General features: G+C 39.6%; 1 long non-coding RNA gene across 7 annotated transcripts in view; it reads right to left on the reverse strand.

The window, feature by feature from the left end:
• Nucleotides 1-17,816, reverse strand: part of LOC126955205 (uncharacterized) — a 184,756-nt gene extending 166,940 nt beyond the window's left edge. For 2 of the 7 annotated variants that reach the window (XR_007725838.1, XR_007725841.1), the window contains exons 1-6: nt 15,069-17,816; nt 14,512-14,675; nt 13,889-14,077; nt 6,544-6,627; nt 5,288-5,413; nt 3,687-3,760 (exon numbers count right to left, since the gene is read on the reverse strand). This is a non-coding gene — a long non-coding RNA (uncharacterized LOC126955205). The remainder of the gene's footprint in view (nt 1-3,686; nt 3,761-5,287; nt 5,414-6,543; nt 6,628-13,888; nt 14,078-14,511; nt 14,676-15,068) is intronic. The other 5 variants (XR_007725839.1, XR_007725843.1, XR_007725842.1 and 2 more) reach the window with 4 other exon arrangements.
• Between the last annotated feature and the right edge of the window lie 587 nt (nt 17,817-18,403).

Raw genomic sequence — 18,403 nt, forward strand, 5'->3', positions numbered from 1 at the left:
AGATCGCATATATCATAGTGGTTTCATAAGAGTATAATAGGCCAGGTGCGGTGGCTCACGCCTGTAATCCCAGCACTTTGGGAGGCTGAAGCAGGTGGATCACCTGAGGTCAGGAGTTCAAGACCAGCCTAGCCAACATGGTAAAACCCCTTCTCTACTAAAAATACAAAAATTAGCCAGGTGTGGTGGTGAGCATCTATAATCCCAGCTACTTGGGAGGCTGAGGCAAGACAATTACTTGAACTCGGGAGGTGGAGGCTGCGGTGAGCTAAAATCACACCACTGTACTCCAGCCCAGGCAACAAGAGCAAAACTCCATCTCAAAAAAATAAAGTATAATGGAGCTGAGAAACTGCAACACCAGAATAAACAAACTTAACTGCAAACAAGAGAGCCAGGATTTGAACACCCCTGACTCCAGAGCCTGTGTGCTGAGCTACCAAGCCTTTCTGCTCTCACCAGTGTGATATACTAAATGTTCTGGGATCACCTCCTCCAAGCAGCCTTCCTGGTCAGCATCTCCACCCCACCTCCTCTGCTCTGGGTTGCATCCGCCCTTAATGTTCTCATAGCTCTTCATCAATTGTCTCCCAACAGGGACTGCATATCCCTTGAAGACAAGGTCCATGGCTTATTATCTTTATAATCCCAGCACCTCCCATAGTGGCTACCAGAGAGTAGGAGCTTAAGGAGTGTTGAAATAAGAGACACCTAGAGAAGATGCCAGAATTAAACATCTATTATTCTCATGTTGAATCTATTATATATATTTATACTTTCATTTTATATAATGGCATTACTATAATTATCCCTTTTACAACATAATATTGATGGCTAATTTAGATGAATTGACTCTATTTTCAAGTAATTCTGCTACAGCTCTTTGACTATGGTAGGCAGCTAAAATATTCAAGGTATCAACAGTGGCCAAATGAATAAATAAAAGAAAAATAAAGGTCATATATTAAATAAAGTAGAATCAAATGGTAATTGTTAAGAGTGAAGGCCAAAATGTAACCAACCATGATGAATATTTAAGAGCTCCCATTTTAGCAATCGATGCCTTTCCCCCACAAGAACTCACTATAACGCACTGCTCAGATCCCATTGAAGGGAAGAGTTCCTGTCACCTCTCTTCCAGACTCCCTGTCAAGCCAGGCTTTCTACTCTTGAAAGCACCCTTAACCCTTGACTTCAGGAGGCTGCTAGCAAAAGTCATGACACAGAGAAAATGTGCACTAGCAGAGTCCTTACTAGGAGCACAAAGTTAGGAGCCCAGCTCCTGAGCAAGAGAACAGAAGAGCATAGTGGTAAATCTTGAGCCTATACCTACTAGCATTTATCTTGAGCAGGTTACTTAACTTCTTCAGGTCTCAGTTTCCTCATATGTAAAACAGATGTAAAACAGCCCCTACTTCATAAGGCTGCTGGGAGGATTTGGTAAGATGATGTATATAAAGTACTTCCCACATTACCTGGCACATCGTAAGTGCTCAGTAAATGTCAGCTACTGTGGTCTAGGCAGATTGGTGAGTGATAGCATCAACGTCTCACACAACAGAACCAGCCTGTGGGATAGCTTTAGCACAGGTGCCAGGACTAGAAAACTTCAATCCTCACTGAGTCCTGCAATAATATGTCAAGGGAACTGATATGGTATAGACTGCCTGGAGGCAAATGATCAGCTTCTAGCTGTGTGAGCTTAGAAGAGTTTCTTAACGTCATTGTGCTTCAGTTTCCTCATGTGTAAAGTGGTGACAATAATTATACCTGACCCGTACATTATTGTGATTAAAGGTGTATTTATATGTGTGTGTTGTGTGTATACGTGTATATCCATATATACACACACACACATACTACACATGTATGTATGTGTATATACATATATGGATATACATGTACACACACAACACACACAAAAAAACATATATGAACAGCTTTGGTACAAAACAATATAATAAGCTGTTATTATTATTATTCCAGGCTACCTTCAGTCTTCACTTTCTACCCAACAGCTCTGTGTTGAAGTAGATAGAGAAATGACATTCTATGTGGTCAGAGGGAAATTTTAAATATCTTCCTACATTTGTTCAAATAAGCTGAGAAATCCTTGGTACTCAGTATTTCTACTGGACAAAGTTGGAGTCCAATATTTTGATAGGACCCTTTCTGTTTTTAAATTATTTATTAACCAGTTTGTGACAATGCACAGGAATTCATATTTTTCCTATAAAAGTCTGGTTCTCCTGCCCCTAAGTGTTTCAGAGAGAGAAAGAAAGAGGTCTGGCTCAGGAGAACAGTTTTGTCGAGTAAAAATGGCCCCAAAACTGTTTACAATTCTCATTTGATTACTCTTACCATAGAAAACAAAACAAAACCAAAAAAACGGTTATGAGGACTTTAAATAAAACTCATTATATGGAAACAGCACAAGTCGCACACAAAACTACTGCATAGTTTCTGAATTAAGTCAAATGAAGTAAGGAAGCATCCAAGATAAGGCTGAAATACACCCTTCCCACTAGTGATCTGTTATTCTCTGATTAAAAAAAAAAAAAGCAAACAACTGTAATAGAAGCCAACTCTGGGCTATGTGAGGTCCTTGCAAAGGGTACCTTCTCTATTTCCTCCTACCAATATCCACAGCAGTGCTGTACCAAGACATTTCTGCACTGTAGTGCTTTCATAGTCACTAGATCTCTCTCCCACCCCCAGCAGCAGCCCCCTCAACACACAGACAATTACATGGATGGTTTGGGGTGAGGGCGAGGAAAGAGAAGACTGAACAGTTTCTGATTCACTGCACACACGGGGTCCTGTTGTAAACACCTGGATACTCAGCAACCACCAGCTCTCCCCCATTATCCCTCCCCAGCACTTGGTTTCCAAATATGGAAGAAAAAGCCCCTCCAAAAGACTGTATCTCAAACTGTCACAACGCCCACCCCATACCCAGCACAATGCAGAATTCATCAAAATCATATTTAACAGGCCCCAGAAATTTCAAACTACTAAAATTTTTCTGGTAGTGCTATCTGGATACATGCCTGTTGCATTTTAAGCTAGATGAGGTAAAATATTTGAAAGAATCCTATATTCTAGCTCTCCTAATATAATATATATCGTTTATTATCCAAATTTGCCACATGTCAGAAAGCCACTACTCTGGTGGCAGCTCAGCAGCCTATGGAAAATGAGTCAGGACACTCAGTCTAGTTGCAGACAGCAGATGCCTGGGTCACATATCATCCATACAGGGGACAGCTCTAGAACCAGTGTCCCAGTGAGGCTCAGTCGGTGGCAAGACCGGCCAGAACAGGGAAACTGTGACCCCGAGTAGTCAGAGTCCAGGAGCAGAGCTGGTGTGGGAGAAAGATTCCAAGGGAGACAACTGGTACTAAGGAGTTCACAGAAGAAAAAAGGAAGATTTGGGGCCTGAGGCAGCACACCACCCCCCAGGGAGCGGACCAGCTGAAGCTCAGTCATAAGGAACAGGACAAAAACCAGTCACCAGTGAGCCACACCAGATCCTTTCAAGAATTAGTGGTGTTTGGATATACAAACACAGATAAATACACCTAACTATGTATGAGAGAGAAACTCTAGTTAAGAAAGTATAGAATTAGGTATCTAGTCTCAGATTTAAGCCTCACAAGCTATGTGACCTTAGGCAAATCACTTACCCTCTCTCAGCCTATTTCAGCAGCTGTAAATGGAGACTTCATCTTTCACACCTGTTGCACAATGTTGTGAGGACCTGATGAAAGAACAGATGTGAACACAGTTTATAATCCACAGTACTCCAGAGCCATAGCAGGGGCCTCTTTTCTTCCTTATTAACATACCTGAGGGATGCTCTGGAAGGATCAGATTCTGTGCAGCCTTTACAAGCCCCCTTTTGCCTTGCAATCTACTCTCTCTCTCTCTCTCTCTCTCTCTCTCTCTCTCTCTGAAAATCATTGCTCTAGACCAACAATGAAGCAGACATTTGATTATTCTAAGTTGACACTGGAGGCCTGGATGCCACGAGGCTCACAGATGTGCTTTCTTTAGCCTGTAGTTTGGCCTGCACAGGGTACCTCTTCTACTCCTCATGCTCCCCAAAATTACAAATATCCTGTACAACTTCTAATATTTAAAAATCAGTAGATTTCCATAAGGATATAGCTTTATAGCTTCCCTTGAAAACATCAAAAGATCTAGCAACAATGGATCTAAATTCCCACACGGCAACACTATGCTACAACAGTGGTTCTCAAATCGCCAAAGTGTATTAAAGCAGAGACTGCAAGGCTCCCACTTTGAGAGTTGCTGAATCAGTGGGCTGAGACGGGGCTGAAAAATCTTCCATTTCTAACAGGTCTCCAGGTGATTCTGATGCTGCAGGTCCAGGGACCCATACTTTGAGAACCACTATGCTTGATCATTGTATGGGCTGCTCCCTTTACATACAGTGTGCAACTCCCATTTGCCGTAGCACCCACCACCTCCTATTGTCAGTGAGACAAGTAAGAATCTGATGTCATTTATCTGGCTTACTCTGTTGTTTTTCTTACACATGCAAAGCCATGTGACTGACTGAATTTACCTGGCCTCCTAGGCAATTGAGTTAGCAACCTCTGCTCCTTTGAGGCAAGAACTCTGCCTTACCTAATACAGCACCGTCTTCTCTTTCTCCCTCTCTCCTCTCTCTTTCTCTCTCTCTCTCTCTCTCTCACACACACACACACACCATGCCATGCAAAGTCTTACACACAGCATTTAAATATAGTAATTGATTTTAATTTCTGCCTACAGTCTAAAACTTTCAAGGCCTGAAGATAAGGGACAGAAAGACTTTTAAGCAAGGAGTTTGTGTAGTCATCTCCTCTTATCTAATAGATCCAGAGCTAAGAGCAGGGCCATGCTGCCTCAAATTTCACAGAGGTGGGAGGCAAAGAATGAAACAGATCAATGGGTCAGCCATGAGTTCTCCTGAGATCCACTTACCTAATTAGCTTCTCAATCCTAGTACTTATCCCCAAATCCCCTAAAATGAGCTACCATCCAAGAGTATTATCAACTGAGCAATTCAACAAACTGCCTTCACTGATTGGTTTTGTTATTCACCAGCCTGAGGGCATGGGGGACACCTGGGTAATAACTTTATATCTCTTCTTGCTTTATTTTCTATGAGCTCATTAATGAACCTGGAACAAATTCTGTGTGTGTTCTGAAATCCACTAAGTAAAGCCACTATGGAAAAGAATACGGAGGTTCCTCAAAAAACTAAATATAGAATTACCATTTGATCCAGCAATCCCACTTCTAGGCATGTATCCACAAGAATTGAAATCAGTATGTCAAAGAGATATCTGCACTCCCATGTTCATTGCTGCAGTGTTCACAATAGCCAAGTTATGAAATCAACCTAAGTGTCCATCAATGGACAAAAGAAAGTGGACAAACTCAAAAGAAAATATGGGATATAAACACAATGATGTATTATTCAGACTTTCAAGAAGGAAATTCTACCATTTGAGACAAAAAGGATGAACTTGGAAGACATATATGCTAGGTGAAATAAGCCAGGCATAGAAAGATAAATACTGAATAATCTTACTTTTATGTGGAATATAAAAAAGTTGAACTTATAAAAGGAGAGAATGGTGGTTACCACAGGCTGGGAGTCTAGGGAGTGGCTGAGGAGATGTTGGTTAAAGGATATACAAAGTTAGACAGGAGGAATAATTTTTTGAAATGTATTATACAATAGCATTATTATTATGTATTATTAACTATAGTTATAGCAATGTATTTTATATATCAAATTTGTCAAAAGAATATATTTTAAATGTTCTCAATAGAAAAAAATGGTAAGTGTGTGAGGTTATGGATATGTTAATTCACTTGGTATAATCATTCCATAATGCATACATATACTGAAACATCACATTGTACCCCATAAATATATACAATTATTATTTCTCAATTAAATATAAAGATTTAAATTTTTAAAAATCTACCAAAATGCAGGCCAGACTCTTTCCCTTGTCCACTCCCAACTCACAAGACCTATCTCTGTTCCTTGGACCAAAGCCATGGTTTGTGTAAAATGACCCCAAATTTAACTTCCATGAAGAGTTTAAATGTTTCTCTTCTCAACAGTGAAATTGGCAGTTCATTCTAGAAACACTATAAAAGATACCAGTCATTAAGACAAACAAATTTTATCCTTCTTTCATGGGCTAACAGTGAATGAAAAGAGGGGTACACCAAGGTAATTTGTGAAGACTTGAGCACAAGTCTTGAAATTAAAATATTCTTCAAATGTGACCAAAAAGGACGAAACGTCTAAATTAACTGATAGAGTCCTCTCCTGCACTGTCAAAAAGTAGCTTCAGAGCAGTATTATTATTTTATGGAAAAGGGCCCGGAGGCCTATTACAACTTCCCAGGATTATACAGTTACAATCAAAGACAGAGATGAACTCATTCTCAAATCCACAGCCTCAAAACCAATCATCATCATTATCCATACGCCTTGCATCAAGGACATACCTTCTCCACAAACTGTCTCCAAAAAGCTTAAGGACTCAAAGGCTGAAGATGGCTCAAAAACAAAATGGAGCATGATGATTACTCCTTAAAACAAGGAGAGAGAAACAGAAAATTAAAACATAGTGAATCAGAGAAAAGACATGCAAACACACTTTTACAGTGACAAATCATTCCCAGCCCAGACAGACTTTGCTTTAGTCTAGTTGAATGTAATAACAAATTCCAAGAAAGAATAGATCTCTCAGAAGGAGATTGGGAAGTAGAAACAAAGGTAAAAGAGTCTCAGACACAAGTTTTTTTTTTTTTTTTTTTTTTTTTTTGAGACGGAGTCTCACGCTGTTGCCCAGGCTGGAGTGCAGTGGCGCGATCTCGGCTCACTGCAAGCTCCGCCTCCTGGGTTCACGCCATTCTCCTGCCTCAGCCTCCTGAGTAGCTAGGACTACAGGCGCCTGCCACCGCGCCCGGCTAATTTTTTGTATTTTTAGTAGAGACGGGGTTTCACTGTGGTCTCGATCTCCTGACCTTGTGATCCGCCCGCCTCGGCCTCCCAAAGTGCTGGGATTACAGGCTTGAGCCACCGCGCCCGGCCTAGACACAAGTTTTCAAAGCCCATCAAGCACCCCCAGGGAGAGCCTTGGCCAAGCATCCCAATCCTTAAAGAACAGAGATGCCTAAAACCTGTGAATTCCAGGAAAGCCAAAAGGAAAAGACTAACAGATTTGACCACATAAAAAGTAAACACTTCTATAAGGTAAAAGATCCCATAACAAATTCAAAAGGTGAATGAATATAGACGAGGAGAAAATATTTGAACCTATGTCAGAAAAAGGGTTAATATTATTTATTATATTATAAACATCCCTCCACGTACACACATACCATACCCTCCACCAAAAATGATCAAGGACAAACAACCCAACAGAAAAAATAGACAGGAGAGGAAATTCATAGACAAATCATGAAACAGGAAATGCAAACATCCCAAAAACATGCAGAAAAATTCACAATCTCACCTGTAGTCAGGAAACATGCAAATCAAAATAAAGATGTATTGTTTTTACTGATCACACAGCTAGGTGGAAAAAAAACAAACTAAAAAACTAAAAATATCAGCATCACTTAGGACTGGTAGGAATATAAGGAAACAGATATGCCTCTATGTTACTTGGGCTACATAATCCTTGGAATATAATTTAGCCATGCCTAATAAAAATAAGTATGTTCTTTGATCTCAAATCCCTCTTTGGAGAAGTGCATATTGAGGTTATGCAGTGCCAAAAAATAACCTCAACATTCATCAACAAGAGAAATAATTGAATAAATTCCAGACATCCATATGAATATTGTGAATTTATTAAAAAGAACAAAAATAGCATTAATTTGGGAGATAGTAAAAGGCAGTGGTAGCACTTTGGACTCAAAAGCCAGATTGCCCAAGTTCCAGTTGCTGTTCCCACAATCACTAGCTGTGAGACCTTGGGCAAATTAATCACATGTCAGTTCCTTATCTACCCACTGGGGACAATAGTGCCATGGTAGTTGTAGGGTAAATGAGGTGAAGCACAGGGCCTGGCATGCAGCAAGTGCTAGAGTGATGTCCATGAGATTCTGTTGGGAGACAGAGAGATGGCACAAAATGAATAGCATGAATCTATTTAAGTTAAAAAAAATTGTTTTATACAGTAGACTCTGTGTGTATGGATATGGTGTTGGTGGTGAGAGGAAAGGATAAAGTTTTAACTTTTTCTTTCCACATCTCTCTGTTCTTTGGCTTGTTACAAAGAACATGTCTTGCTTTTGTCATTTGGAAAAATGATTCAATAACATTTTTTGGAAGTGGGGTAGATGAGCATGATTAAAGGCATAATTAAAGACGGGGAGTGAATCTGGAAACCGACAAGTTTGGTGTGTCTGGAGCACAGGATATGTGATGCACAGCAGTAGGATATAAGGATGGAGAGTACATATAAAGAGTCATGTGTTCAAGGGAGGGAGTGTAGACTTTAGCCAGATATTCATGGAAAGTTCTTAGGAAGAAAGGAATGCAAAGTATCAGCTGTGCTCTGGCAACCTGAAAAACAGATTCCACCTCCCCACTGAAACAAAACTTTCAGTGGCTCCTCTTTACTCTGTATAGGGATAAAGTCCAAGCCTAAGTCCACGAGCCTTATCTGCAGCCTTCTCACCTCACCCTCCAGCTCTTCACTACCACCGTGCTCAGCTACCTGTGTTTCTTAGAAAACTCTGCCCTCTCCACGTCCAGACCTTGGTTCAGGTCACAGCTTCTACACACAGTGCCCTTCCTCCTCATGCTGCGCTAACTCCTCAGAGCTCACCTCAATCCCCTGAGGCTGCTTCCCATCTAGATCCTCCCAGATCACACCAAGATTATGCTTAAAAAATACTTATACATTGATTTATAATTGTCAGCTTATTGTCAGCCTCCCCAACTAGACTGCAAATCTTTAAGAACTGGTACTTGATATGATTCCCTGTTGACTCCTCAATACCCAGCACAGAACACAAAGGATAGAGATCTTGAAATATTTGTGAAATAAATGAATGCTTTTAAATACATGAGCCATCTAACGAATTTCCCTTTCTAGTATTCAATGTTTTTCAAAAAGCTTTCTGATTTAATTCACTATCCTATATATGTCAGCCCATAGGCAGAAATTTTTCAACACATCATATCAGTGCAACTCTGAGTCCATGTGACAGTTATATTGCTCATTAGAAACTAATAAATTGGCATAGGGATTTTATATGTCACTCTTGTAACTCAGTTCATGAAAGTTCTTTCCTGGAGAAAAAAAATTTCCATGTGCTGCCAAAAGCAGATTTCTTAGCATTCAAAACGAAGGGCCACAACTCTGAACTATGAAAAATTAGTATGATGAAAGGCCTTTTCTGGGTACATCTGGGCCTTGATTTAATAATTTATTCAGCAAATATTTAGTAATCCCCACCAAATGCCAACCTTTGTTCTAAGCTTTGAGGATAGACCAGGAAACAAGACAGAAAAGCTCTACCACCATGAAATCACATTCCACATTCTACTAGGGGCTAACAGACAAACAGATAATAAACATGTAAAAAATAAGATAAGTTCAGGTAGGGCTAAATGTTATGAAGAAAATTAAGCAGGATAGAGAATGATTAAAGTTGGGGGAGAGGAGGTGAGAGCTCTTTAGACAGGTGGTCAGGATAAGGCTTCTCAGAGGAGAGGATATTTGAGCTGAGACTTGAGGGATGAGAACAAGTCAGCGAAGAGAAATGGGGTAGAGAATTCCAGACCTAGAGGAAGAGCAAATGCAAAATCTCTAAGGTGGGAATGAGGTTAGAGTATTCAAGCAAAGACAGAAAAGCAATATGACTGCATAATAATGAGCAAGGAAGGCAATTTGAAAGCAATCAAAGGGAAGGTATAGAATAGGTCATATAGGCCATGATAAGGAGTTTGGATTTTATTCTAATTGCAAGGCAAAGACATTAGTGAAGTATAGGAAGGGAAGTGATAGGTCTGATTTGTATTGTTAAATGGCTAATAACAGAATGAACTCTGAGAAGACAAGAGTGGAAACCAAGATGCCAGTCAAGAAGCTGTTGTCATGGTTCAGATGAGAGCTGCTGATGGCAAGCACTAGGATAGTAGCTATAAACATGGTAGGTGGTCAGTCAGATTTGGGATAATATCTTGGAGGGCCAATGGAACTTGATAGATTGGATACTGGAAAGAAGAGAAAAAGAAGAATCAAAGTTTTAATCTCTTGGTTCTCTCATCAGAAATTTCTACACCTGCATACCGCTAAAAGTCAATTGTTCTAATGCAGATCTTTCATTCAGCAACCATCACAATGTAAAGCTAGTCAAAATTTCTGCTTCTGCATGACAATACTCAAACTATGTGTGCCAATTTATTACAGAGGATTCAAAAACAGTTTATTTTGCATTCAACTAAGGCTCTTAACTTCTGAGGGGTTTTTTTGTTTGTTTTTTGCAATCTGAAAAGCAGCTCATTTTCTAAAGACCCAAGTACTTACAAAACAACATCAATTTGTATCCCCTTTAAAAAGCACCATTTCTATATTAGAGATCTATAGGCACATAGCTTCTATTACAGTAATCACTTCTTTATTTTGCTTTTTAGTCTTATTTTCTCATATGATGGCCGTGTTTCATATCACAGTTTTATGAACGTTAAAACCAAGGCTTAGCAAGCCAGACCGCTTACAGCACAGGTAGAAACAGAATGGCAAGCTGGCTTCCTTCGAGTCAATCTTTAATGTATTCATTCATCTTCTGTGAAACTCCAGCAATAGTGACTCTCAAAGAACTAACTGTTTAAGGCTGTAGAGCTATTTTCTTTCTCCTGAACCTAACTCTTTTGAAGCTTTATATATATTGCTCAGTAACAGACTCTTAGAAAACAATATTTTGAAAATATAATTACTATGTACAAATCTATGAAATGTATATAAAATATTATTAAAGGGAAAAAGCAGGATTGAACATACCCTCATAGCCAAAAAGAACTTAGGAAAATTCACAGTACTTATTGTATTAATATGCACAGTACTGTTAAGGACTGAGAGTATTTAGGGCTTGGAAGTAAACCACACTCCTCTTTCTCATCAAGGTATAAACCACAATGAGAGACTGCATTGGATACTGGAGAGAAGAGAAAATAAAGAATCAAAGTTATGATCTTTTGGTTCTTCTCATCAGAAATTTCTGCACCTGCATGCTGCTAAAAGTCAGTTGTTCTACTGGAGAACTTTCACTCAGTAATCATAACGAAGTAAAGCTTGTCAATATTTTGTATACGTTTCATAGATTTGTACATAATTCAATCTAATACAAAAGAGTAGAGAGCTGAAAACTACTACGCCTACTGATAAAGCTGATGCTGGAGACTGCATAGCAACAATGGGCCTCCCAACATCAAACTGTAGGATGAGGCAGGCTTACACTGAGGTGCTAACTGGCAGTGCAGGGCAATGGCAATCCTCCCCTCCCCTCACTCCACAGGCATATCCCTGTAAAATCTGCAGCACAAAGAAATAGGCCAGAAGGCATGATTCCTGAGAGAAGCCTGGCCCTAAAAGTAAGACTGGCCAAAGAGGCCAAGGTTTCTCACGGAGTTTCTCACCATCAGGTATCTTACTTCATGGAGAAGAGGAAGGGGTGACCCAAGAGGCCAGGAGTGTTAACAGGAACCCCTGTAACTACATCACATTCCCCACTCAATTTTACTCTCTTAACTTAGTAGTCTTCACACCGGCGTAAGTCTACCCTGGGATTCCATGACTACTTTCTAAGGAGAATACAGGCATAGGAAATTTTAAGGAAATCTATTCCTTTATTCAACTTTCACCTATTCTTTCCCAAAATTGAGCTGCCTGAAACATGACTGAGGTTGAGATGTCACATCAATTCTATTTTTACAACTCCCTTTAAAAATAATTCTTTAAGCTTCAAGTCAGTGACAAGTTTAAAAAAAAAAAAAAATCATCTTTTCCCACTTATAAAAGACAGGCATCTTCTTACCCATCCCAGATCCTTCTATAGCAAATTGCTCTAGTGTGCAAAAAAACCTCTAAGGCATACAAAGGAACAATTCCAAATACTGTCTTGAAATCAATATTTGATTTAATCAGGGTATAAGAAACCTACATGAGGATTTCCTGGCTTTCCTCATATATATTTCTGTTAAGAGAAAAGCATGGTGCTAGAAATTGGGTATTTTGGTCTATGTTGAGGTATTCTGAGTGTAGATACACTGCGGCAGGGCAGGGGCTGTGCTAATTTTTGTCTAATGCTATTTCCTCTTCCATTTCCTGATGATGTCAAAGAACGCGGTTGAGAGAGCAAACAAAAATACTAAAGGAGATTGTACCCTACTTCATCCAGATAACGAACTCACAGTTTCCAGGCTCCACATATACATCTCAAAATTCGGATATGCAAGATTTGTGAAAATCATTCTGGGAAATACCAATTAGCTACAAGGCACACCTGCTCCGGAATGAGAGCATTTGATGTAAAATCTCATTCTCCTGTGTCTCAGTTGCAAATTCCAAATGATTTCAAGGAAAAGAATGTAAAAAAATTCCAAATTTCCTTTCAATAGATCAGTGTCACATGAAAAATGAACATATATAACTAGAAAGTTAATGTTTCTTATTTTCTTGAATAGATATTCAGATCTTAGGAGAAAATATTCTAATTAACTTTTGTCAAAAGATTGAATACAGTAAATCTATATTCATTTTTTTACCCAAGTATGTCTGCTCACTGTTATTTGCTAAACATTTCTCACCTCATTATTCATTCCCACCATTCATGTAATAGATTTAGATACATTCTTTTCTATTGTAAACAACACATTTAACAACAATCATTTATTTGTTTTTGTAAGCCCTACACCTAATTATCTTCCAACATATTTTCCCATTTTGTTGCCTAGCAAAAAGTTGTATTTACCTATAAATACATGAACTAATTGAGGAGAGGGGAGCTCCATTCACTTCACTGAGAGATATATTTCCAACAAAATTTTAGTTCTCTTTAGTAATTATTTGTAAAAATTTATAATGTAGGTATGATTATTATGTACTAACAATAATTGTAATTATAATTCAAAATAAATTTTTGCCACTTAGAACCTTATAGTCATAGGAATTTTTTTAAATTACCAACTTTTTTTTTTTGAGACAGTCTCTCTCTTGTCATCCAGGCTGGACTGCAATGGCATGATCTCAGCTCACTGCAACCTCCACCTCCCAGGTTCAAGCAATTCTCCTGCCTCAGCCTCCCAAGTAGCTGGGATTACAGGTGTCCACCACCCCATCCAGCTAATTTCTGTATTATTAGTAGAGACGGGGGTTTCACCATGTTGGCCAGGCTGGTCTCAAACTCCTGAGCTCAGAGGATCCACCCACCTTAGCCTCCCAAACTGCTGGGATTACAGGCGTAAGCCATCGTGCCCGGCCTATAAATAACTTATTATTGTGGAAAAGAATAATAGAGTAAGCAATAAAATACATTTGGGCACAAAATATATTAAAATAAAATTATGTTAGGGAAGTAGAATGAAAATACAAATTCAAATAGGAAAAGGCATAATGTAAAATTTCTGTGAAAATAAATGATGGTATTCCTTTTCTATGGATTTAGATTTCATTTAGATTGCATTTTAAGTAACATAATCTTTTTTATTTTAAAATATTCACATTTATATTACGCAAAAAATTACATGTTTTGCAACTAGGGTCACAATATTTTACATGTCAACTTAAAAACTATTTTAGGGATGTGTCAGCAAAAGTATGAAGACCATTACCTTAACCCTGTGGGCTTATCCACTGAGATCAGGCTGGGATACGGTTATTTCCTAGGGTGAGAAGTCAGCAGTCAATTGGAGTAATCCTGCTCCCATCTTCGTGAGACCACTTCTCCAATACTGATTTCATCTGTTTTGTAGGACTTCCTGGGGCCACTAGTAAACTGTAGAGTCTGTCCCCAAAATGCCCTGAATGGGTCAGAACAATATATCGATTACATCAGTTCCAATGCTATTCTGTCCCCAAGGCTGTAATTCACAATATGTTCTATTGCCATCTCAAACTATGTCCTGTCAGCTTGTCTAACGTTATCAAAATTTCTAAAATGTGATCAAATACTTTAATAACTAAGAACCAAGATGTTCTCAATTTGATTTTGACCCTCTCCCAGTATTAATTGTCCAGAGAGAAATTAAAAGTTCAGAGATTAAATCACTCTAAATTATAGCCCAAAGTAATCACTACCAACTTCATGTTAAAGTCCAAAGTCATGAATGGCCAACACTGAACTCTTTTACTCTGTGAATTAAAGTTCAAACAGGCTTTGTCACTCCCTGGAAGTGAACTTAGCTCCAAACCTGAAATTTCCCTTCCCCCAGGGAGCTGACGCTGTTCGGCTTACCCCAAGCCTCCCTTGGCAGAAACAAGCTCTTTTAAAACTTGTGTGAGGTAGCAGAGGAGAAAGCACACTTTCCATGATCAGGATGGCTCCCAAGAAAAAGTGGAGAGGAAGAAGGTGGGCTGTCCAGGAGCCAAACTTACATGTCAGTAAACTCACTGGTGGCCCTGGAACAGAGCATCAAATAATATGTTCATGGCACTCCATGTTTCAAGAAACATGTGATATGGGGAAAAAAAATGTTTTTCCCTAAAATAGGGAAAAATTACAAGAAACAATCTCTCATATTTAAGATTTATTGAATATCATGGTGCAAACTTCTGAGCTAGGTTCACTGGGAAATGCATAAGTGAGTCAAAGCTGGATGCTGCCTACCAACCAACCACTAATATTTCTAACACAATTATTATATATGTCAGTGACTCATATTTTAGATTTTTGTTATAGCCCCACCCTATTGCCAGTACCAATTTTTCTATTAGTGTGCAAAAGTTGATACCAAACAACTCCAAAGAGCTAAGTGACTCAGGACAGCAGAGATGTATTTCTTATTCATATACCTATGTATGGGTTAGCAGGGAGCCATTTTCCACTTTGTCCTGTCTCCGAGACCCTGGCTGAAGGAAGCCCACACAATTTGAAACATCATTGGAGTAGTGATTAAAGATGGCCACATTTTCTTGGAACTCTGTGGTTGACAAAAATGTTTGTAATAAATAAAGATGGCCACAAATTCTTTGTCACTCTCCCTCCACCCCTATCAAGTGTTTATTTCCTCTCCCCTTAAAATTGAGCTGGCCCTGTGACTGCTTTTACCAATACAATATGTCATTTCCAGACCTAAGACTTACAAAACCTGGAAGTTTTTGCTTTTTTGCATTTGCGAATCCTAAGCCACCATGCATGAAGTCAGGCTACTCTGCTGAAGAAGCCATGCGAATCAGAGTCTTTGGAACCGCATGGGTAGAGCTCAGCTACTCTATCAACCCACTTGAGCCTCCAAAAACTCCAGCCCCAGACAATACCAGGCTGGAACCACGAGAGACCCTAAGTAAGATTAGACAACCGCCCATGAGCCTAGTCAACCCACAAAACCGTTAACAGATAATAAAATGGTGACTGCTTTAAACCATTAAGATTTAAGGTGCTTTGTCATGGAACAATAGATAATTAAAATATTTCATCACTGTCGGCAGAAAGAGAGCAGGATAAATGTTCACAGGCTCTTAAAGCTTTTATTTGGAAATGACACAAGTCACTTCCAATCACATTTCATTGGCCACTCTTGAGGTAAAAGGAGTAGGGAAATCCAAATTACTATGTGTGTGGAAAAAGAAATAGAAATATTTTATGGCTAGTACTAATATCTTCCAGAGAAGAGATTACAAGTAAATCAGTAAATAGATGAAGTGTCAGGGGGAAAAAGCTAACAATAGGAGAAAAGAATGTAGATGACGGATTCTTCAAGATATCCTCTAGGCAAGGTAGGATGTAAGAGGAAAAGGAGGGTAGAAAGAAGTCCCAAAAAAAAAAAAAAAAAAAAAAAGCATCCACAGAGAAAAGTAGAGGGATCTAAAGCACAGTTTCAATAACAGAATAGTCAAGAAGAGCATAAAATGAAAGGCCAAAATGGGTGGTACAGACAAGGAACACATAGAAATTCAAGGAAGATAGGTTAATGTGGGCTGATAGAGGCCTCAGGTGGAGGTAGAATTAAAAGAATGGAAAGGCAATGGAATTTGTATCGTTGGAAATAAGAAGGGCATGCTCAGTGAGAAAATAGCACGAGTCAAGTCCTAGAGTGGGGAATGCACATAGCATATATGGGGCAAGGGACTAGGTATTGTAAGGGGAAATGCATCATTAATAGAGGGTATCCAAGGGATTGTTTGCTGGAGAACGGGAAGGCAGGGAAGGGACTTACAGAGGCCCTTGAGTGCAAACTGAGCTTTCTGAGTTGTCCTCTTTAAATTACAGAGCACCCCTGGAGATTGGTGTCTGAACAAAGGAAATCAGAACACAGGTCTAGTCTCTTCGTGTGGGAATGAAATAGGAAAAGACTCACAGCAAGTCACCAATCGGAAAGTTAGTGCAGTACTCAAAACAGGTGTATCCTATTGGGACAAGAGCTTGTTACTTACAGTGGAAAATAAGAACTCCCAATTAGTCCAGTTCAAGGGGCTTACAATGAGAATCAAAAAAGCTGGGGTTTCCGGGAGGCTTCAAGTGTGAAGAAGTCAAGACACTATTTTATCAAGGGTATAAAGGAAAACTTTTTACTTCACATGGCAGCCAATGTTGGTTAGCTACCCAACATTCCCCACCTCACTTCCTTGACAACAGAACTTTAATACTGTCCAATTCCTCTCTTCCCTCCAAACCAATTGGAAAAGAAACCTACACACACATAATTCAGCCCCAAAGTAAATCCTGAGGTTCTAAGCTAGTGGTTCTCAACCAGTAGCACACCTCTGGTGGGTGGGAACGGAGAAGGGTTGCTTTATGGTGTCACAATGCCTGAGGTGTGCTACTGACATTTAGTTGGAAGGAATTAGAGATGGTAAATGTCCAGCAATGCTCAACACAGTCCTGAATAAGAACTAGAAAAGTCAGATAAACACTAGGCAATCATGGATGTCCCATGCTCCTTGTCTGTTACTGCTTTAGGGACAGCTAATAGCCCAGTTCTGGTCAATAAGATATAAGGAGTGGCCTGCTTCTGGGATGCTTTCTTCTTTCCTATCAATGTTGTTCCAACTGTATATGGCTCTTGGGACTGCTATAGCTATCTTCTCCTCAAAACCAGTTTCTTCTTTATCTTCCTATTTCCTTCACTGGCACCTCCCATTTTCTGTTACTAAGTCCTAAAGCAATTTTGACTTCTCCTAACCCTTAACCTTAAGGTGATTATTCCTTTAGGTTTGCCTGGCATAAACTGATTTAACTCCTGTTCTCTGGCTATGATTATTAATGCCCCACTTTACTTCCAAAAGTGTTCCATATTGAAGGATAGAGTATATGGTTATTCATTACCAATTGTGTCACTCCCCTCAAGTACCTCTAATGTAGGGCTCAGCAATATGGCTCATAAGTTGTTTCTACACCTCTCCAGGACTAAAAAATAGAAGTTTTTACATATTTAAATGATTTTTTAAAAATCAAAAGAATATTTCATACCTGAAATTATACTAAAAGTTCAATGTCGGCCGGACGCCGTGGCTCAAGCCTGTAATCCCAGCACTTTGGGAGGCCGAGACAGGCTGATCACGAGGTCAGGAGATCGAGACCATCCTGGCTAACACAGTGACACCCCGTCTCTACCAAAAAAAAAAAAAAAAACTAGCCGGGCGAGGTGGCGGGCGCCTGTAAGTCCCAGCTACTCAGTAGGCTGAGGCAGGAGAATGGCGTAAACCCGGGAGGCGGAGCTTGCAGTGAGCGGAGATCCGGCCACTGCACTCCAGCCTGGGCAACACAGCGAGACTCGTCTCAAAAAAAAAAAAGTTCAATGTCCATAGTTTTATTGGAACACAGCCGCACTCATTCAAGTATTGTCTATGGCTGCTTTCTCGTTATAAGGTAGAGTTGAGTAGTTCAAGGCAGAGACTTAAAATATAATCGGGCCCTTTACAAAAAATGTTTGCCAACCCCTGCTCTAATATCTCCACTAGCTCTGAGTCTCCTCACCTCATGCACAAATACCCTAGCCTACTGATTTCCCACTCTTTCCCCTGCCTCTAATCCTTCAGACATCTGGCTGCTATATAACCTCTCTACAAGAGTATCGACCCTGTCACTTGCCCCATCAGTATCCTCAGTGGCTCCTCCAAAACCGACAGTGAAAGGTTCAAACCTATCCTATGAGACTCAAGACAACAGACAAGGGCAAGAGAGAACA

This window comes from Macaca thibetana, chromosome 5 (genome assembly GCF_024542745.1).
Source record: "Macaca thibetana thibetana isolate TM-01 chromosome 5, ASM2454274v1, whole genome shotgun sequence".
NCBI classification, from domain to species: Eukaryota; Metazoa; Chordata; class Mammalia; order Primates; family Cercopithecidae; genus Macaca; species Macaca thibetana.